This window comes from Sesamum indicum, linkage group LG10 (genome assembly GCF_026168435.1).
Source record: "Sesamum indicum cultivar Baizhima isolate 11 linkage group LG10, ASM2616843v1, whole genome shotgun sequence".
NCBI lineage: Eukaryota > Viridiplantae > Streptophyta > Magnoliopsida > Lamiales > Pedaliaceae > Sesamum > Sesamum indicum.
Window position 1 is genome coordinate 13,756,568 of NC_142666.1, and position 22,813 is coordinate 13,779,380.

A 22,813-nucleotide genomic window follows, 5' to 3' on the forward strand; every position below is an offset into this window, starting at 1 on the left:
GTGATGCCCCCCTCCCTTAGGGGTATATTGGTGGGATGCTCCTTAGCACTTCTTAGTTAAAGCTCTTCTTCTTATCAAGACCTCAAGGACCTCTATCCCCTCATCATTCTGACTAAAATAAGGAATAGAAGAAGATTTATCACATTTTGATAGGGTGTTACCTGATGGAGAATGAACTTTTACTAGCCCCATCCCTTAGTTATTTACCAGGAGCATCAACAAGGGAAATAAAGACTTATTAAGAGAAAAAAAATGTCTATCTAAATTCAGGGATTTTGTTAGTAATTTGCCAGTCTACAAACACAACTTTTTTCAGAATAATGTGTCTGCTCGAGGCAGCGCTTATTTTGAGGGTGTGTCTACCTTAGGGTAGGGCATACCATTATGAAAGGTGTATGTCCAAGAACATAGCTTATTTTAAAAACGAGCTTGCCGGGAGATAGGGTTATTCTGGGAGGCTACTTGCCCAAGGGCATGGCCTATTTGAAAAGGAGCCTGCTAAGTGGCAGGGCTTATTCAGAGAGGGTGTCTTTCGAGAAACAAAATTTATTCTAAGGATGTCCCTTCAGCTTAAGCATAGAACCATTTGAGGTTGTGTACATTCCATGGCCGAGATGGGAACTGCCCTTCATGGTCTTCCAGCTCATATGCCCCATATTCTAGAATGCCTACAATTTTATAGGACCATTCCCAATTAGGATCCAACTTTCCAACTGATTTAACGTGTCTACTCATCAAACTATGAGGTCTTCCACTTGGAAACAACTCGGCTTTACCCACTTATTATGGGTGTTTATCATTATGCTCTTATAATGTTGCATTCGAGGGAAGGCCCTCTCCTGAAGTTCTTTAATAAAGTCTAGATTTTCCTAAAGGAGATGGCATTATCCTCGATTGAGTAGTCTTCTACCCGAAACCACATCATTCCAACTTTTGTTTGGATAACAACATCCATCCTGTAGACTAATGTGAAGGTACTTTCCCCTATGGATGTTTCTAGGTTGGCTTGATAAGCCCAGAGAATACAAGGAGACGGTTGATGGAAGAACCGTACTCGTATTAAGACTAGGAGCCTAAATGTCGATGCCTATATTCACCTAGTCCCTATTATCATAAACTGTTACTAGACGGCCACCCATGTTACCAGGTTATTTCTTGTTATCGGTTAATCAAAAATATTTAATTAAATTAAGTTTAATTAATTATGCTGGTCACACATGCCCAAGGCTAGTTGAAGGTGAAGGTAAAGAGTCACACTCTAATCATCAGAATGATGGAATTAATTTCGGAAGATAGAGATTAATTTAATTGGATTAAACTTATTTGGAGAGAATAAATGATTGGGCTATTTATTTAATGATACTACACAATTTATCATGATTTGATAATAATTTTGCTCTCCTTTTTGAGCTAAAATATTCCTAATCATGTGGATTTATTGCATTTCCAGCTCAAAAGAATTGATATGGAGTAAAAATGGCAAAATCAAGCTAAAAACGAATATTGAAGGCATCAAAAAGGAAAGAAATGATTTCTGACAGTTTTGCTGAGCCAACTAAACGTGCCCATGCTCAGTGCTCCAGTCAATGCTGAAGAAGAAAAAGGAAAGATGCGATTTGCATGAAAGAAAAAGGAATGATTTGCTGCGATTTTGGGAAAGGAGCTCTTGAATATTTAGCTGATTTAATAGGATGATTTATTAACTTTTTAGAACCAATTATGTACTTAACCACCCTCTATGTCTAGGTTCGTAGGATGTTTTTAGTATAAATAGGGGGAGTTTCTTAATTCCAGGACATATTGAATTCTATTGACAACTTAACTTCATTTTCAAATTCTTCTTAAGTTTTAATTCATTACCTAGAGTTAATGGAATTCCACTTCCTAGTGAGTTCTTCCATTAACATGTCCGGCTAATTTCATCATTTTCTGGTTAAGGTTAAGGTGATTCCTTGATTCTTAGAATGTTGTGAGATCTAATCAGTGCTTACTATGCTTATTAAATAAGTATTCATGTTATTCTCTATGCTCTTACTACAAACATCTGATTGATGAATAATTCGGCCGGTTGTTCAATATCAAGAAGGTTTGCTTTACTAATTGAACTTTACAAATCCGTGTAATTGCTTGTGTAGTTCAATACTCAGTAGCAACGTAGCATGATTAATTATGTCATAGTAGTAAGTTATGTTATGGGAATGCATGATCAAACTTAAATTAATTATCCTCGTAGGAATTTATTAGTTAGAATTAGGCCTTTCTAATTCTTAATGTTGTTAATGGATTAAATCTTGTGTACGTTTCTAGGATTGTCCATGGGATCTAACCAACAGTCGTACCTTGGCTGACAAAAAGGTAAGGAAAGGTGAGGTCGTTAGGTCGTACCAATGACCATAATTGATTTATTTGTTTGAAAAAGTGTTACATTTGCATCAATGATCAATCCACGAAATCAAGCATGAACCCGACCTTAACCGGAAAAGTCTTCTCTCATATCTTCATCTTCTAATTTTAATTTGGTATTCTTAGATATGCAGCAACGAAGGCATTCTTTCACACGAGAATGATTGAAGGGTCGTTTGTACTTGAGCATGGAGTGATAATGCTATCCTTTGTGGAGAAGTTCAAAGACCTCCACACTAATCTTAAGAGGGAAGACACGTATGTTAACGTGATCCTATAGTCTCTACCGTCCTCATTTGATCAATTTATTGTCAACCACAACATGAATAAGCTTGATAAAAGCCTCAGTGAATTGATAAATGTGTTGGTCCAGTATGAGGTAATGAATGAAAAATCTGCACCATCAGTATAGATAAGAAAGGTTTCAATCAAAGAGGAAGGAGGATGATACATCATCAACTGCTGCTAGCACCTCGAGTACTCTTGTTAGACCGCCAGACCGAATAAAGGAAAGAGGAAGAGGGTTCGGCAATCAAGGATACCAAATGATGTTTCATTCACTGCCAAGAAAAGGACCATTGAAAGAGGGAGCGTCCTCAGCTCCTCTCCAATGAAGGTAAAACTTTAAATTGAGCATTAACATGATTAGTATTCTATCCTTGGTATTGGATACCAATTATTCACAATCTGTGAATGGTTTGCAGGTGGTGATGAGGAGTAAAGAGCCGAAACAAATGGTCTTAAGGTTTAGCAATACTAGGGTTGTTGTTGTAATGACTAGGGACTAATTAGCTTACTAGTGACCATATTAGGATAGTATTTATACAACCTAGCATGATCAAAATAATGTTTTCATTTACTATGGTACAATTTTTTATAATTGACTGACTGAACTGACTCATGAGAATCGTCATATGGAAGCTTTGAGGGCTTGGTCAATACGACTTGAATTCCCGATTTTGGTAGTACAAAATTAGTCCTCGAACTTGAGGAATCATGATTGTCATGTTCATACAAAGATTGTATCTTGGATATGGCAAGCAATGACTGTGTCGTGAGGTATGATCATTATAAACCCTATCCAGTGCAGTCGAAGTATGTTGCGACGACGGTGAGTTCCAAGATACACTCTAAGAACCATTTAAGCCCTTGAGAATCTATAGCCACATTAACTGAATGAATGAGATAGCTTTCTAGTGTTAGTTAGTATAGTAAACGTGAACTCAAATTAAGTATAGATGGCTAGTCCACAATGAGAACCGACACTCAATTTCATATCCTAGACGAAGGCTAGGAGACAGTTGATGGAAGCACAATACTCGTATAAAACTCAGACCCTAAAATGTTCGTGCCTATATTCACCTAGTCTCTAATGCATTGACTGTTGCTAGATGGTCATCCATGTTAACGGGCTCTTTTTTATTATCAGTTAAGCAGAAATAATTAATTGAATTTAATTTAATTAATTATCTTAGTCACATATGTCCAAGTCTAGCTGAAGGTGAACCTAAAGAGTCCCACTTTAATCACTGAAATGTGATAGAATTAAGTTAAATTAAATTTGAAAGGTAGATTAATTTAATTGGATTAAATTAAATTTCTTGGAGAGAATAAATGGTTGGATCATTTTTTTAAAAATTCATAGGTTGAATTTTTTCAAAGATTAATTAATCGGATTAGTTAGTTTTGGGTTTAGGCCTTTTAAAATTGATTGAATTAATTTTATTGCGATTAATTTAATTTATAAATTAATAGAGAGAGAGTGGGCTTGAGTCGTTTAATTGGATTAAAGACATAGACCTTAAAATAACGGACGCATGATTAAATTGGATTTAATTTTTGTCCGTATGATATGAGCTTATCTTTTAAAGCCTAGTTTATTTAAGTCCAAGCCCAAGACCTGTTTGACCTAATCCAGGTCAAAGAGAAGATGAATTCTCTTAGTGGAAAATAAGGGGGATGAAATTGCAGTTTTAGGAGAGCCAAATTTCAGCCAAAGCTTGAGAGTTTGAGGGATAGGTGAGTTTGGATAAGCTAGGTCATTCCTAGCGTGTTGAGACTAGGTCAAAATACTAATCCACTCTCTTTTACATAACATTTGAGCTCTACCTCTCTCATCTCCCCTAACTCACGGTTTCTCTCTATGCCCACTCTCTTCTCTCTTGTTTCCCTTGATTTTCTTGAATCAAAGAAGAAACGAGAAGAGAATCAAAGTCAAGAATTCATAACATGTGTTTCATTCTCTCTTTCTGCTTCCTGTCTTGCTACACAAGAATGAGGCGATCCCCGATGATTAAAGTGGACTGCGTTAGAGAATTTTAATTTTGAGATCTTGAGGAAAATGATCCAATTGGAGATGAAGAACAAGACTTGAAGCCAATAGAAGAAAACTACAAGGGTGAGGTTTTGGTTTTGTCATTATTATTCATGGGCTATGTTTTATTTTTGTACATCAAATGCCCGTGATAGATCAAGTTACACCCCTTGATCGGGTTTATTATGCTTCTAATTTCGTTAATTTAATTTTTCGTGCTTTTGCCATGCCTTTTAGGCCGATTTGCTTCCTACAGTTTCCTCCAATTCATTTTGACCTTCTCTTGATTCCTTTTATCAATATGAGATTGGTGATGAGTGGCACATGCCTCACGTCTGGTTGCCTCCCATCGATTTGTTGGGAGAAGCCCCTCCTGTAACCAGGTCAATATGGATTGTCGTCAGTCCCCCCGAGAGAGGTGTAAATGGTAATCTGCCTAGTTTTGCAATCTTCTAGGGCGCTAGCTAATTTAGATAGGTACTCGGTCTTAGTATTTTCTTCTCGTAGGTTTTGAATGACTTAGAAACTCTCGCATCTTGATTTTAATTCCTCAATCCGTAGCAAGTATTAAATCATGCTATCTTCTTTTTCTTCATACTTGTCTACGATCTGTTTGACTATGAGTTGAGAATCCGAGTAGGTTATGAAGTACCTTGCTCCTACTTCCAGGCCATCCTCCTAACTAGCACGAGGGCTTCGTACTCAGCCTCATTGTTTGATGCTTTAAAGTAAAATTTAACCGCATATTCCATGTCATCCCCCTCGGGGGAGGTGATAACTATTGTAGCTCCACTCCCTTATATAGTAACCGATCCATCTACATGGAGCAACCAAACTTCCTTAATAAGAGAGGGAGTTGTAATTTCTAAAACAATATTGGCCATACTATGGGTCTTAATGGTCTTTTGAGGTAAATAAAAAGTATCATATTCACTTCATTCAATAACCCATTTTATCAGACGCCCTGAAGTGTCAGGCTTCTCAAGTGTTTGTTTTAGAGGATAATTCATTCTCACACCATGGGGTAGGAAAGAAAGTATGGCCATAGCCTTCGTGTAGTGAAGACCAACATGAAGGCCATTTTTTCAATAGTGGTGTAACATCTCTCTACTATGATGAGCACATTTCTAACATAATATATGGGCATCTGTCACCCATTTTCCTCCTAGAAGAGGACAGAACTCACCGCCTGAGATGTTGTGGATATGTATAGCTATAAGGAATGTCCCAGGAAAAGCTTAAAAAGCAGCGGGAGGCCTGCAAGGTATTTGTTGAGCTCCTCAAATGAAGTTTGGCATTCCGACTGCCATTTCAAAATTCTTAGCCTTCCTCAACACTCTGAAGAAAGGTAGTTTTTTCTTAGCAAACTGAGAGATGAATCGGTTGCGGGCCGCTATCCTCCTTGTGTGATGTTGCACCACGTTGATATTGGTAGAAGCCCTCATATCAACGATTGCCTTGATTTTGAGGGGGTTTGTATCGGCCTCCTAGTTACCATGAATCCTAGGAAGCATCCGACCTCACCCAAAGGTGCATTTGGTAGGGTTGAGTGTCAATCCATACTTAAGGACACTAAATGTTTCTTCTAAGTCGGCGACATGATGACTAGCCTCTTTGTTTTTACTAGAATGTCATCCACATGTACTTCTATGTTCTCCCCTAGATGGGGTTGAAAAATCGGGAAAATAGCATTTTAGTCCCACAAGTTAGGCCCGTGTCACTTTTGGTCCCATTCATTATGGGATTAGCACTTTTAGTCCAATAACTTACAAAATTTAGCAGTTTTGGTCCTCATGTACTTTACATCTACAATTTAACGATATAGGTCGCATGTCTAGCATGTTTTCATTAAGCACTTTGTGTTAGAGGAAACATTGGGGCTTTCTTCAATAGTAGCATATGAGTGCTTCATTTTGCTTACTTGATTCACTTGTGAAAGACATGATTCCTTTTGTTGCTTCTACTTGGCTTCAATTTATAGAAATATAGGAAGAATAGGATTCAATTTTTTTGAAAGAAGAGAAATCGCTATATTTTTTGCCTAATTTCCTTCAAGATTTATTTTTCCCCCTCAATTAGTTATATTTTTTGGCCAAAAATGGTTCCAAGCTGGAAAACAAACCAACTTCCTCTCCAACTAAAAATACTTAACGATCACATGCTAAGCACATGTGCTACACTGTTAAATTATAGACAAAAAAGTGTATGAGGACCAAAAGCACTAATTTTGTAAGTTACTGGACTAAAAGTGCTAATCCTGTGATAAATGGGAGTAAAAGTAAAACGACCCTAACTTATGGGACCAAAAATGTTATTTTCCCTTGAAAAATCTTATCCACTAATCGCTGGTAAGTGTCCCTTACATTCTTCAGTCCGAAGGGCATAGCCACATAATAAAATATTCTCGAGGAGGTAATGAAAATAACCCTCTTATGATCATCAGGGGCAAGCATGATCTGATGGCACCCCTGAGAAGCATCCATCATATTCAGAGAATCTTATAGGAAGCGGATCAGCCCAGGAAGCGCAACAAAAGCACGAAAAATCGAAACTAATGATACTTAAACCAAAAAGAAACACGATTAAGGGGTGTACCTTTGATATATCCCAGGCGTTCAATGTATAAATAATAAACAAGGCCAAGAATTAAAGAGGAAGAAAATGAGGATACAAGTATTTAAACCAAATTCTTACCCGCATTATTTTTCTTCAGTCGGCTTCAAGTATTGTTCCTTTCCAACCCGATCATTCCCCTCCAGATTTCAACCTTGAAATCCTTCAAATATATCCACTCCAATCGCTGGGAATTGCCTCCTTCTCGTGCAGCAACACAAGAAGATGGAATGGAGAATCAAATTGGGATCGACTCCTCAACTTGGAACATTTCAAACTGACCCTTAGAAGTTGGTTTTTTATAGCTACCAAACCTATCCGCAACCCAACTCCACGGGTAACCATTGGCCTATGGGCTTTTTGTTGTGAAATTAAAACACCGTTCAACGTATGTAGTAAGCACAAAAAATAATCCTAGCCTGACGAGCACTTATTATATTTATTATTACAATATTATTTTCATAAAGATTCACGAATAGAAAATAGCCAATTCAATTGGCTTTCTGATCACCTATTCTCACAAATCGTACTTGGAGGTAGAATTTACTAGCTGATCGATCCACAGGAGCTGGTAGAATTTCTTGCGATAGGCTTGTTGAGGTTCCATAAATCCACAGACATTCACCATTTGCCCTCTGGTTTCAAGTGCAACACCACATCGGAGAGACACTCCAAGAATTAGATTTCCTTGATATCTGGTGGTTAGCAGTTTATCCACTTCCGCATGGATGATTTTGCTTTTCTCTAGTTTGAAATGTCTTTTCTTTTATTTTACAGGCTTTATGTAAGGATCTTTTATTGAGATTATGTGTTATTACTTTTGAAAATATGTTTTCCAGGTCATGGGGGAGTCTATGCGAAATACATCGACATTCCACTGGAGGTATTAAATTAACTCTTCTTTAATTTCTCCTTCAGCTAGGAGCTAATATTCGTGGTCTTAACGACTCCCCCATGATTAACTCTATGGTGAGTAGTTCTTCTATAGGCTATACTTTGTTGTGGTCCTTCCCCTCAAAGCATATTTCCTTTAAGGTTAAGGAGTCATTTCCCTAACGTTTGGGGACACCCCTATAGGAAGCGTTCGAAGTTGTGCTCTAACCCTTACATACAGCCTCCACATAACATTTTTTGGCCTATAGTTGGTCCCTAGCAACTTGACATATCCCACCTCGTATGGAAAATTTGATCTTCAAATGGAATGGGGACACTAGTGCCCCGAAAGTATTGAGAGTGGTTCTCTCTAAGATCAAATTATGGGAGGAATAGATATCAAACACTAGGAATTTTATTAAGCATGTTCTTCTCAGGGGTTCCTCTCCCAAGGACAAGGGAAGTGTCACCATCCCCCTAGATGGACTATCTTGCCCTCAAATCCATATAAAGAAGTATCTATCAATTTCAATAGGGTGTCCCTAACTGCATTTGATGAATATCCAGAATACTAAATAATTGGCCAAAGTGGCCGTGATTATCAAGGCATCGTTATAAGGTAGCTCTAGCACGACCCTCTTAGTGGGTCCAAACTGCATAGGGACATGGACCACGGTCTCCAAAGAGGCAGTATTGAGACAATGGAGATAGTCCCTCAAAGATTCTGCTTCCTTTTGCTAGATTATGAAAAGGCTGAGTGTCGTCCTCCCTTGCTGATTGTTGCTAGCGAATTGATGCAGGAACAAGGGCTGAAACTCCTAAAAACCCCTGATTGACCCCGCAGGTAGTTGGTTGAACCATGCTAGGCTGCCCGAGCGAGCTGGTGATGAAAATACGTTACTTGGTCTCGTCAGTGCAGCGATGTAAGAAGTTTGCATTATTGAACTGGGATAAATGCTCTTGTGGATTCATATGACCGTCGTACTCTCCTACGGAGAGAGTTCCGCAATTAGGATAGAGATTGTTAGTCGTAACTTCTTCACTAAAAGGAATGTCGTCCTGTTCCTCCAGGGGGACTTCCAACATTCGATGTTGCACATCTCGAAATCCCTTCTGTAAATGCTCTAAGCGAGTTATCCACTGAGGCGGGACCTCTCCCTAGGGCTGAGGAGGTGGACTTATTTCCCTAGAAGGATGACCTGTCGGCACTTGGACATGGTTTCTCCTTCACCACCATAGGGGCCTATGTGGCTAAAGGGCTGCGAGTGGTACTAGGGGTGCAGCCGCCAGTTGCACTCGTACCACGGATGGAATCATCTACTGCATGGTTTCCAGTAGTCCAAAGGATAACCTTTAGGAGGAAGTGTTGTTGCACGAGGGATCTACTAGCCCATTGGGGACAGAAGAGCCTCCAACTTCAATTTTTAATATATTAGAATTTCAACCTATAATTTATTTATAATTAAATTTAAATTTCTTAATTATTCTCAATTAGTCTATCAATTATGTATAAAATCCTATAGACATCACAGAGTGTCTTCTGCCAATGTGTCAATAGCCTTCTTTTTCTCCATTCCGCTGTTTGGTACTTCCATCGTTCTCACGTCTTAACTTTGTATTCCCACATACGGTGCCACTTGATGCAAGCAAAAAGGTTTCCTGGTTAAGGTTATCATGAACTTTAGTATATTGAGCCAAATTTTTTACAAGCCTTGAAGTAGGGACCTGTAGAAAATACGTTAGCACTTTTATGCCCAAGTCAGTAAATGGTTGTGAAAAGAAAAAGATAAAATTGACTAGAATAAAGCAATAATGAGTGATAATGTAGTGGTAGAAGTTTTGAAATATTATTGCTTTGTGCTTATGTGTTGCAAAAATGCCTTACCCTTTACCGGAGGGGAGTGGCTGGCTTTTATAGCTTTAGACCCCTGTAGTTTGAAGAATAGTGACTCCCTTGAGACTCGGCTGGGAGTTACTGCAGATAGACCTCCAAAGAATCCAAGAGCAATTGGCAAATATCTGGAGAGGTCATATTTGTTAGGGGTCTTTAGGGCTCGAATAAGTTGTTCTTTAGGATATATTCTAAATTCCCATGGGGCGTACGAGCAGTGATAGGTGATCCACCTAGATCCTAAGTCTTTTCATGGATTACGTGGCCGAATGCATTCTTTCCAAGTGTGTTTGATGACACATGGACGTTTAGTTGTTTGCTTCCTCAAATCTCAGGCCTATGGTGGCCTTGTTGGGCTATGGTTAAAACCCTTCTCCTTTATGTTCTCACAAGCCAAGAATCCTGATCCCTGCATGCGTGGCCCTCATATTGGTTTTATATTTGGGTTAAATTTATTTTGACTCTCAGTGATATATCAGAATATCAAAAATCCCCTTATGAAAGTTTTAATTTCAAAAATCACCCCTATGTTATGAATAAATAATCACACCGCCCCTTGGTCAACTTTAGCCTAATTTTTTAGAAACAATAACTAAAATACTCCTTCTAGTCAACCGGCCAAACTAGCCTCTTAATATATAATTATTTTAATTTATAATATATAGTTTATAACTATTAAAATACATTTGTAATATGTATAATTATAATTTATAAAAAAATTCAAAGTAATAAGTATAACCCTCTACCCCCACCTGCTTCGCCCTACCCCCTGCCTCCCTCCCCCCCATTTTCTTCCCCCCTCCACCCCACCTGCTACGCCCCCACGCCTCCCCCTCTCCCTCCCCTTCCCACCCACCACCGCCCTTTTGGGAGTGATATGGGCGATCGACATCACCCATAAGTGTGTCGCCCTCGCTGGAGATGGGCGATCGTCGCCACCCCGCACCCTCCTCTTCAGCAATGGCGGCGGCGAAAATGCTGTCACGGTGTTATTTTTAATTAATTAATTTAATTAACATAATATTTTACTATATAAATAATTAAATAATATTATATAAAAATAATATTTTATTATTAATAAATATATATAATATTTATTATTAATAGATATATATAATATTTATTATTAATAGATATATATAATATTATATATATTAGATGTGAGAGAAGGACAAAAATATCAAAAGAAAAAGGTACTTTCATAGCAAATTCGCAATCAAAGCGCGTGTCGATCAATTTCTATACGAAGGGATTTTTTTGAACTTTATGTTATATTACAGTGGGAATATTTTATACTTTCATTTTCATAGGGGGTTTTTTAAACATTCCTATTATCACAGGGGTATAGATTTTTCCCCTTTATATTCTAGACTCCTTCTTGGTTCGAATGCAAATTTGAGGCATTATTTAGGATGGTAACATCGAGAAGTACATAATAAAATAAGTATGAAAACATTCAGTCTAGCATGATACATCTAAGAGCTAATTTTAATGCAGCATATCAAATTAAAATCACCAGCAACAATAAAGTTATAATATTAATAGATAATAGATAAAAGTTACAACTCTAGTATCTTGTGCATTTCTTCACAACTTAAGCCCATTAGGGCAGATCGAGTGATCCTAGGCTAAGCAACTTCAATATAGCTCTTCAACTACAAGGGCAGCTTTGCTGATGAAACCATCGTTGTAGAAATAACAATTCACAGTTGAAAATATAAAAATAAAATTTTCAGGTTGAAATGCAGATATCTCGCTCTCTTTAAGGAGATTCAAGCCCACTGCAGCAAACTTCTCACTGGTACAGCAGTATAACTCTTGAATTGTCCCCTCCAGGATACAACAGCCTGACAACGTCGTATAACCCTAACTCACTCTGGACAAGTAGTAGAGTCCAAAGCTCCACCAAAAAAGAACACCTTCCAACAACTAATATAACTCTCTCTTATAATTGCATGCAGTATGTGTGTATATGTGTATATGTATGTCACAAAATAAGTAGAATGATCCCCTTTTATAGGTGTAGAAATCATCCACCAACGTAATGTGCATTAGTGGACAATTATGTTAAAAGAAGTGATGATAAATGGGTAGTAATGTGTATGAATATGGTGTAGTAGTGAGATGATGGTATTGAAAAAATATAATTGCAAACATTATGACCATAAACATCCACTAACCTCAACTTCCATAGGAGGAATATGAAGGGACATAATTTTAATTTTAAATTAAAATGCAATATAATATTAATATATATACTAACAATCACCCACTCATTTTAATATTAAACCCACAAACCAAATTGTACAACCTATGCAGTTGGGCTGCGCATTGAATGATGGCCGTGAAACCAACTTCTTATGGTCAGGTTTAAAACGTTCCAAGTTGAGGACATCGAGACTGGGCATTGAGAGTCCTATTCTTGCACTAAATTGCATTCATTAGATGAGTGTCGTGTTTCATCGGCGTGGGTGGTTGACAAAGTTGTCAAGTCGACTAAACTGACTCTCGAAAAGTCGTCATATGGAAGCCTTGGAGGCTTGTTCAGTATGACTAGATCTTCCTGGCTCCGATTGTACGGGATTAGTCCTTAGGCTTGAGGAACCATGGTTGTTGCATGCATATGATGGTTGTATCTTGGATTTGACGAAAAGATGAACGTATCTTGGATGTGGTCATTACAAGTCTTGTTCAGTGCAATCAGAATATATAGTGGGACGGTGGGTTCCAAGATAGAATCCGTCACCTGTCAGTATATGACAGTCGAGTCTCATATGCGCTCTGAGATGGTTCGTACTCTTAGAGTTTGTGGCCACAACGATTGGTTGAGTAGGAAATGATTTCCTACGTCAACCAACAGAGCAAATGCATCTCGAGTTAACGAGCATAGTCCAGGATGGGAATCGACGCCCAATTTCATACCCTAGACTTAGATAGGGAGAAGGATGATGGAAAGACCGAAACCTATATTATACTCAGGAGCCTAAGTGTTCACGCCAATATTCACCTAGTCTCTAGTGCCATGAACCGTTGCTAGAGGGCCACCCATGGTGATGGAATTTTTTATTAATGATTAATTGAAAATAAACTAATTAAATTGAATCTAATTAATTATTGTGTTGGGGACGAGCCCATGTCTAGCTAATGGTAAACCTAAAGAGTCAAACACAAATCACTATAAAATTGGTGGAATTAATTTGAAATTAATTCGAGAAAAAATGAATTAATTTAATTGGATTAAATTAATTTAAGGAGAATATATAAATGATTGGATATTTATTTAATAATCCATTTGACGGATGGCTCAAAAATTAATTAATTGGATTAATTAATTTTTTGAACTTAACACCTTTAAATTAATTGGATTAATTTATTAGGTTTGACTTAATTTATTGATTTTGGATCAATTAATTAATGTTTGGGCTTAGATTTATCTAATTAGATTAAATGAACCCTTGGACTTAGTTGGGCTAAAATTAATTTAATTAATTATTGCCCAATGAACTTTGGTTGGGCTTGATTTAATTTGATTAAATCAAGCCCGGTGCATATTTGAAGTCGTAGTCCATTTGAGCGAGGTTGAAGCAAGTTAAGAAGGAGTTGAAACACCTCACCATGATGAACATGATGGAGGAGTTATTTCATCATGGTTGGAGGTTATATGCATGTGGTTTTATAGGTTGCCTTGGAGGCAAACTTAGTAGTTATTGAATTTTGAATTCAATTTATGTGATATACAAAACTACATACATATCCAACATAACCTCATCCTAAGCCACGAATTTTTTCTTCAAAAATATTCTCTTTTTTATTCTATATTGAATTGGATTCAAGTTAGAACATAAAACAATCCAAAAGCTCTAAACAATAGTGTTTTGTTTGGAGTTGTTTTTCTTCTTGTTTTTTATTCTATCTAACAATAGAAAAAGAACTATACCTTTTCTATTTTATGGTGTGGACAACTTAGAGGAATTCTAATTTGAATTCTCAAGTGAACAGAAGGAAGAACATAAAGAGAACAATGCACGTTGCTGCTTTTCTAAAGAAACAAAAAATGTAAAGTTTCATGTTATGTTTCTATGCTTTTTTATTTTATCCTCTAGTCATTTGTCTAGCATGTTTATATATTTATTATTATGCTTTTGACAAACACCAAACACCCAAAAATTTCAAAGGGAACACCCATTTGAATCGATTTTAAAAATTTTTATTTCACGCCTCCATCGCTTCCTGGGCCATACCGATTTTTTCTGTCTCAAATTTGATCTATGACTGCTTCGGGAAATAAAGTATCACTGCACACGCATAACAGTCAAGATGTTAACATGAGTTTTAGTAGCCAGCACAGTACAACCTTGTGTTATCCATATTTTCATTAGTATTTTTTAGAATAAGCCCAATTCTCATAAGAAGCAGCCTATTTCCACACTCATATAGGTGAAATCTGTCAAGGGTGCTCCTATAAGTCTAACACCACACTCGTTCAAGCTACAGATTTTCATTAAGAGTTAATAAACTCAACCTCCACAAATCCTTATACGATAAATGCACTCACATCATAGGGATGAAATATAATTAAGATAAGATAGTGCATTTTAAGACAAGCCATCATATGATTCGTTTTTCTGATTGAACCTGATTATAGGATCTCTAGTTCCCAGGTTGGGTTTCCTCATACATGACTTATGATTATATAGGCTTTAACCCCATCCCCCTTGATGTGTTCCTTAACCTTTCTCTTGCCAAAGTCTTGGTTAATGGATCTGTAAAATTATCACAAGATTTAACATAATTAACATTGATATTACCACTTATCAAGTATGATCTTACAATACTGTTTTTTCTTATTATAGGTTTGGATTTCTCTACAAATCGCAATGGTGCTGTCACAATGAATTAAAATTGGGGCAATTGGTTTTTCAAAATATGGTATTTGAAATAATGAATCTCTCAACCAATTTGCTTCCTCACTAGTCGAAGCTAAAGTAATAAGCTCAGCCTCCATGGTAGAGTTAGTAATAATTATTTTCTTTTTAGACTTCCAAAAAATAGCAGCACCACCCAAAATAAAAATATAACTAGTGGTAGAACACGAATCACATGATAAAGTGTTCCAATCAGCATCAGAAAAACCTTCAAGTAAATATCTCATAACTCTTGTTATGGCATGCCAATATTCAATACCTGGTTTGCTTGTAAACCTGCTAAGTACTCCTACAGCATAGGTAATATCAGGCTGAGTGATTGGTCGCATATCTCAAGCTTCCAATTAAACTAGCAATCTCCTTTTGATTTATCAAATCATCATCATTTTCAATAGGAATTAAGTGAAAACTGGGATAAAAAAGAGTTGTAACATGCTTACAATCAATAAAATTATACTTTCTCAAAATCTTATCAACATAATGCCACTGGTCAAGAAAAATACCATCACACGTTTTGGTAATTTTCATACCCAAAATAAATTTTATCTCATCAAGATCCTTCATGTTAAAGTGACTACTAAGCATATTTTTTGTCTCTTTAATAATATGCAAAGTAGATGCAAAGATCAACAAATCATTCACATAGAGGCAAACAATTAAATGTGAATTATTCCAAGACTTATGATAGATGCACTTGTCACACTCATTTAGTTTAAAACCATTCTCAATCATGCAGGAATCAAATTTTTCATGCCATTGCTTAGGTGCCTGTTTTAAGCCATATAGGGATTTAGTTAATTTACACACCTTGCTTTCTTGGCCTGCTTCCCCAAAACCTTTAGGTTGGTCCATATAAATTTCTTCATTTAAATCCCCATTCAAAAATGCAATTTTTACATCCATTTGATGGATATGCAGATCAAATATTGCAGCAGCAATTAAAAGTCTAATCTATGTCACTCTAGTTATCGGAGAATACGTATCAAAAAATTCTAGACCTTCAAGTTGCTTGAAACCTTTAACAACTAGTCTAGCTTTGAATTTGTCAATTGAACCATTCGACTTTAAGCTTTTTTTTTTTCTGGAGGAACCATTTTCACCCAATTATTTTACAACCCGGTGGTAAATCTACTAACTTTCAAGTTTTATTTGAATTAGAGATTCCATCTCATCATTCACAGTCTCTCTCTAAAAAATAGCATCAGGTGATGAAAAAACTTCTTTCAAATTAAGAGGGTCATTTTCAATATTGAAAATATAAAAATCAGGACCAAAATCTTTTTCTACTCTAGCTCTTTTACTTCTCCATAGTTCAACATTATTTTCCTCATCCTCCAAACTAAAGTGGAAGAGCTAGGTAAAAGTAAAATATTCTTTTCAATATTTTGACCCCCACTATTTTTAGAATAAAATGGAAACATTTCTTCATGAAATAATGCATCACCTGATTCTATAATCACATTATCTTCTAGATTTAAAAATCTATAAGCTATACTATTAGAAGCATAACCAAGAAAAGCACAAGTTGTAACTTTTACTCCAAATTTAGGAATTTTAGGATTTGTTAACCTCACATAGGCTAAACAACCCCAAACTTTATATCCCAATTTTGGCTTATAATCTCTCCACACCTCAAAAGGTGTTAATTTAGTTTTTTTTTTTTTTTATGTGGCACCCTATTCAACATATAATAAGCAATTAAAATAGCTTCACCCCAAAGATTTGAAGGTGCACAAGATTCAATAAGCATGTCATTGTCAAATCAACCAATGTTCTATTTGTTCTTTCAGCTACACCATTAGATGTAGGAGAATATAGTGGAGTAACTTCATGAATTATTCCCAACAATGTAATAAAAGAATTAAATTCATTTGACTCGTATTCTCGGCCCCTATCACTACTGATTCTTTTTATTTTCTTACCGAATTGATTTTCAACTTCATAGAGATAATCTTGAAACTTCGCAAAAGCATCATTTTTATTTTTTATCAATTAAATGTAAGTATATTTAGAAAAATCATCAACAAAAGTGATAAACTAACGATTTTCTCCACGAGTTAAAATTCCTCCAAGTTCACAAATATCAATGTGAATTAATTCTAGCAATTCAGTTTTCCTTTCAACACTTGAATGAGGCCTTTATGTGATCTTCGCTTTACTACAAGATTCACATTTCTCAAAATCCTTTTTTATCATTGGGATTAATCCTAAATTACTCATGATTCCCACGTAACGATTATTAATATGACATACACGAGCATGCCAAAAATTAATAGAAGAAAGCATATAAATAGAAATAGAAGATACTTTATTCATCTCAATATTTAATTAAACATCCCATCACATGCATACCCCTTACCCACAAAAATACCTTTTTCAGTAATTACATATTGATCAGATTTCATAATCTGTTTGAAGCCAGCCTTGTTGAGTAGAAAACTCGACATCAAATTTTTCCTCATGGAAGGAGTATATAGCACATCTTTCAAGGTAAATATCCTTCCTAATGTGAATCTCAACTCAACTTCTCCAATTCAAAGCACTTGGGTGGTATGAGATCACCAAGCATAATAGTTTTTTAGCTCATCCAATGGAGTATACACTTTGAACTAATTTACTCATAACAAACATGGCGGCTTGCACCAAAGTCTGCCCACCACCCGTCAACACTTTCAACCATGTGTATGCCTGTTATCATTGCCGTAAGTGGCTCCTCTATCACGTTAGCTTGCGGAGCAGGCTCACATTTTCTATATTTGCAAAATCAAGAAATATACCCTCTCTTGCCACAGACATAATATACTCTTAGATTTTGATCTTGTGCTTGGACATTCCCATTATTTTTCTTGGAAAATTTACCATAATTTTCCTTAAAAATTTTCTTTTTTAGCTTCAAATAGGTATTTCTGTGAGAGTTGGGTGCGACATTATTTGATGAAATTAAATTTACCTTTGTTGTGATGGGTTGTACATTGCTCTCAGGTGGCTGCATAAGTGCATCTTGGCCCCTTGCCTCTTCTTCCATGCGAATTCGCATGATCAACGTTACAAGTGTCGTTTCTTTTTGCTTGTGGCGCATTGTTTTTTAAAATTCCTTCTATGAAGGATGGAGTTTGTCAATGAACAAACAACAAAGTTATCTCCAATTTTGATGTCCTCTGACTGGAGCTCTCCAACAATCATAATAAATATTGGCTTGGTCTGCCACTGTTTTGCTATCCACCATTTGGAATTGAAAAAATATGCTAGCAGCATATGTTTCCCACCTGCCTCTTCGGTATCATACTTAGTCTACAATGCTTTTCAAATTTTCTTAGTAGTAGAGTATGTTCTATCATAATAATCATAGAAATTATCAAATAGACAGTTGAAAAGATAATACCGATATTTGAATGCATCATTGTTATAATTCTCCACTTTCTCTTGGTAGATAGCATATTCATCATCATTCATGATAGTGTCATCGACCTTGTTCGGATTTTTTTCAGTGAGAATATAGGAAACTTTGAGAAGGCTTAGGTAAAAAATTACTTTACCCTTCCATCTCTTGAAATAGGTACCATTGAAATCAAATGGCTTGTTGAGATCTCCAACACTGACATCCGCTGATTTTTCAACTGTAGCCATAGGATCTCCTTAAAATTGTTTTAGAAATAACCATTCACAGTTAAAAATATAAAAATAAATTTTTCAGGTGAGGCGCGGATATCTCGTTCTATTTAAGGAGATTCAAGCCGACTGCAGCAAACGTCTCACTGGTCCAACAGTATAACTCTTGACTTGTTCCCTCTAAAACATAACAGGCAGACAACGTCATATCTAACTCACTCTGGACAAGTAGTAGAGTCCAAAACTCCACAAAAAAGAACACCTTCCAATAACTAACATAACTATCTCTTACAATTGCATGTAGTATATGTGTGTCACAAAAGAAGTAGAATGATCCCCTTTTATAGGTGTAGAAATCATCCACCAACTTAACGCGAATTAATGGACAATTATGTAATAGAAAGTGGTGATAAATGGGTAGTAATGTATATGAATATGGTGTAGTAGTGGGATGATGGTATTAAAGAAATATAATTACAAACATTATGACCATAAACATCCACTAACCTCAACTTCAATAAGAGGAATATGAAGGGACATGCATTTTAATTTAAATATTAAAATACAATATATATTAATATATACTAACAGCCTTTACTTAAGTGGTGAGATTACAGCCTCACCATCAAGAAGATTGTGGGTTCAATTCCATAAATATAAGTATATATTTATTTTTATAATAATTTTTTATTTCTTTTTTTCAGTTTAATGTATTATTTTATTTGAAATTATCAATTTATTTTATTAGTATTCGAATGTAAATGTCATGAATAATATAATGAATTGTATCTTATAGGTATATTTGTACTATTTATCAAGTATGAGAGGGTTCGAATAACTACCTTTGGTTAAAAAAATATAGAGTGACTAAAATACCTTCAACCATATTTATTTTATACAAGGTGGCCATCTCTTTAAATATTTTCATCGACAATATTCTATTCTTGCACATTTAAAATCATTAAATACTGCAATCAATTTGACTAGTTATTTATTTTCTATCTTACTTTTTCATACAATTAAATAAATATAATAAAATTTAAATAATACACACTTATCGAGTGTGATCCAATCTGGGCTAGCAACAGGACAGGACGGGTCTGAGATGAATTGGGTTGACTCAAGACCCATACCACTCCATTTTGAGAAAACTCGGACCTGCTCCAAATAAAAACCCACCCCGCTCCTCACCCCCTCAAAATGTGCAACTCTCCCTGCCTTGCCCCCATTGTTGTCTCGCCCTCGATCGACCCGTTAATTGCTTATGTACTTCAACCTAATTTTTTTATAAATAATGATTTATATAATACAAATAATATATTTAATCAATATTTTATTTTTTGTATTCTTATATAAGGGGATATATGTAATAGTGATTTATATAAGGTATTATTGAAGTACAAAGGAGTTTATAAGAATAAAAGATAGATTACAACAATTAAAATAGATTAAAAGTTCAAAGGTATTAATTTTTATTTATAAAAAATAAAAGTTTTATTTAATGTAAAAGATTCTTTTATATAGCAATATATAACAAAAAAATTACTTACTTTAAAATATATATATATATATATAATCTTACATAGCACTACTTCCATGCTAGTTTATACATAGACAAAAATAAATAAGAGTACATAATAGGTAAACATTTAATGTAAAGAACCACAATGCAATATTACGGAAGAACTTTAGATGTAATATAATAAGTTTCTAATAACTAGTATTATATATAAATATATTTAAAAATATATTAACAAAAAACTAATAAATAAATAGTTTAGACGGGTTCGAGATAGGTCCACCATAAAACTCGAGACCCGTCCCTAAAATCTAATTAAATTTATAATTTTAAATTCCGAACTACCTAAAATCCACTTCTGAAGTATTCGAATCTGTCCCAAATAAAATGAATTCGAGACGATCCCAATATTTATCCGAACCCATTGCCAAACCTAATTTAAATAATTAGTATATGACAATAGTTTTTCACATGGTTGCAAATAGAACGTAGTTGCTACCTCTGGATATATAGTTGTGGGGCAAAGATAGTCTAATGTACAACATCTTCACTTTTTGACTTTTGAATTTAAATGACAAAAGATATAGACGAAATTGACCATCGTGTTGTTTGTGCTTCGGAATTATTCAATTTGACAGTAACAAATATATGCATATAAATATATAAAATCCAATCGCCCATGGTAAGAGGGATTAAACAATACATTTATATAAAAATATTAATAAATAAAGAATAGGGTGAATTACACTCACCTCTCCTGAGATTTGACATAATTATAAATATATTTTTGTTGTTTGAAAACCTACAAATATCACCCTGATTTTAACGTCCGTCTAACAACGAGCCCATTTCATAAGGTTTTCATCCAATTTTTGTATTGATATGACCAGAATGCACCTTTACATTATAAATTAAAATTTTATATATTTTTTAAAATATTTTTATGATCTAATACTCCCTATGAAATATTTTTTTTACCCACGATGAATTTTTTTTATATTTTTTTAAATACTTTTTTTTATTTTTTAAAAAATTTCAGTAAGGGTAAAATAGTGATTTTTACTTCACTGTTTAGGAGCTATATAATTATTTTTTATTTGAGATGGATATTTATAATTTTTCAAACAACAAATGATATTCATATTGATGTTAAACATCAGGAAAAATAGCTATAATTTACCTTAAAGATAATTATTAAGAAAAATAAAAGGGCAACGTAACATCCTAAATTATTTATGAAAAAAAATAATAACACTGTTGCTTGACGTGGCATTAAACTTCTTTTTTGAAGATCGAATATTAATATATTCTTTAATTTTTTTCAGGATTTTGTACTTATTAGTATTCTTTTAAGGGGAAAAATGCAATTAACCCGGACTAAGACGAACAAAAAGTAATTATTTTTTTGTTAGCTCCATATTTGACTAAGAGTAAAAATCTCATACGCATATTTTCATACTGGTCAGGGTAACAATAATTGCTTCTATACTGATAGCATATTGAAACGTGGTCCTTAAGCTGTTAAACGGTTTAAAAACTTCATGTTGAGCTTCTTTTAGAAGCTGCAGTTTTGACACAGCGATACATGTTTGATTTAGTTATTAATATCAGAATCGAAATTACGAATTTGACTTTCACCAAGAGAACTATTAGAAGAAATTTAAAAAAATTTAGTGTATGTTATAAATCACAAGAACACATGTGGTGGATGCAATTGTGAATTAATTAAACAAAATAAGTGGAAAATGCGTTGGACAATGTAAAATTGGGTTAAAAATGCAATTTATTCCTATGATATGTGAAAATACCTCCCTGTAGAAAAAAGAATTCACAAATTATCTCTTTATGTTTTAAAAAATAAAGTAAATCACCCCCTTATTAATGGTTTAGATAGGGGGCAATTTGCTTTATTTTTCAAAATATAGGGGATAATTTGCTATTTTATTTTTTTTAAGTATTTTTTTGCTTATTTTTCATATCACATGAGTGTAAATTCCATTTTTCCCATTTAAAATCGGTGTTTGGTGTAAGTTTTTGAGATGGTTGAAAAATATAAAAATCAAAGAAAATGTATTTGGTATTGTCCTCCAATGAGAGAAAAATTTGTGTAGATACCATAATGGAATGTAGCACCACATGTAGCACCACTATGGTATAAAAATTACATCTAACACCCCTGATGTCTGTTTTTGTCTAACAAATAAGTCCATTTATTAATCAAAATTCACTGGATTTATTGATACTAACAAAAGAAATAATTAAAAAAAGATCTATATTAACACTTGATTACTTATTACTGACTTATTGTAAGTCAAATAAATCTTTCTATAACTAAATTATCCTCATGTATGCTCACGACTAATGCACATGAGGAAGTATATCTTCACCGTTAGAAGGGGCAGTTTGATCTACAAAAAATATCTGATTTCCAATAAGTCAGTAACTAGTCGATCGAGGATAAATATCAATTTTTATTCAGGCTTTTTTTGTTAATATCAGCAAAATCGGTGAATTTTAACTAACGAAAGGACTTATTTGCTAGACAGAAACAAATTTCAAGACTGCTAGACGTAATTGTCCGAACTACAATGGTCTATGTGCAATTACACCAAACATTAGGGGAAGGGAGTGTAATTATCCCTTTGTAATATTATCAAATTCGATAA